Source organism: Apteryx rowi, unplaced genomic scaffold (assembly GCF_003343035.1).
Source record: "Apteryx rowi isolate R43461 unplaced genomic scaffold, aptRow1 scaffold_168, whole genome shotgun sequence".
Lineage (NCBI taxonomy): Eukaryota > Metazoa > Chordata > Aves > Apterygiformes > Apterygidae > Apteryx > Apteryx rowi.
In genome coordinates this window covers 1,043,893-1,045,245 of record NW_020447952.1, presented here as the reverse complement: position 1 = coordinate 1,045,245, position 1,353 = coordinate 1,043,893, and positions in this window count along the sequence as shown.

Here is a 1,353-nt window from a genome sequence, read left to right as displayed (position 1 = left end):
CTCGGCGGAGGGGGGGGCGGGGAAGGCCGGGGTGAGTGGCAGCCGGCATAGCCAATGGCGGTGCGGCGCTCGCTGCCTCGCGCGCTCCCCCCCCTCCCACGCCTGCTCAGCGGGGGCGCGAGAGGGGGAGGGGGCGGGGGCGGCGCGCCTATATAAGCCTCGCGGCGCGCGGTCACGGCAGTTGCCCCTCAGTTGCGGCGGCCGTTGGTGCTCGTCTGTCGCTACCAGCCGCCTCCCGAGTGGAGCCCCTGTCCCACGCCTTCGTCCCTCTGGGCACCGGCGGCGCGCTGGAGCGGGGTTCCCCCCTCAGACCCGACCCTTTGCCTGTTCGGCACCCTGCAGCCAGTCCCCGCTGCTCCCCAGCCCGGTTCAGCCTCCTTCCTCACAGGTTTGCCCGCGTCTCGCCTGACCCTCTGCCCCGCTCTGTCCCTGCCCAGTGCTCGGGTTTGTCTTTCTCCTTGCAGTGGCGATACTTCATCCTTTTCCTGTGCTTTGGACACTTGAGGCGCGAGCAAGTGGAGAGCAGTAGGTGCTGGCTAAAGGACAGGGCTGTTGTAACAGAAGGGTAAATTACAAACGTTGATGGCGATGAGCGAAACGCAAAGAGCACAAACAGGCCGATCCCCCCGGTCGGAGGATGCTGGCGTCCTTGCAACCCAGCAGGGCCCAGCCAGCCTCCGCTCTCCCACCAAAAGCACAACAGCGAAAAGACCCAGCGATTCCGTGATAAAAACCATACTTGAACAACGTTACTTCATTTTGTCATGCCAACCTGCTGGGTCCCACCGGTGACATGGAAAACAGCACTGCCAGCAAAACAGAGACAAAATGAGAACTTAAGCCTCTATTACAAATCACACCGCAATGAGTGAAGTATGGGGCAGCAGCTGACTTAAAATCAAAGATTTGCCCTGCTGCCTTAAGAGTAAAGCCACTTTTGGGGATGCTGGCTTATGTGGTTGTAAAGAGTTTCTTTATCTCCACTTCTCAATGAAAAGAGACTAACGGAATAATATAGTATGCAGTAAACAGTAAGAAGCTTAGCACCTGTACAGCAAATATCTCAAGGCACCTAGGATAATATAACCTCCAAAGACCATATATTTCTGCTCCTCCAGGGAACATCAAGCACAGGCAAATGATGATCGATCATACCCATATCGCTCAGTATTTGCCAAACACAAAGGCTCGTTTGGCCTCCTTAAATGTTTTGGCTAATATTTGCCAACTTGTTTCCATGTCATTAGATGCTTAAGAGGCTTGATTTTTCAGGGGAGTGACACACCCGTAACTCTCTTTATAATCATTCAGTACTTGGAGAAATACGTCTGTAGTGATGAGTTAAGAACACCC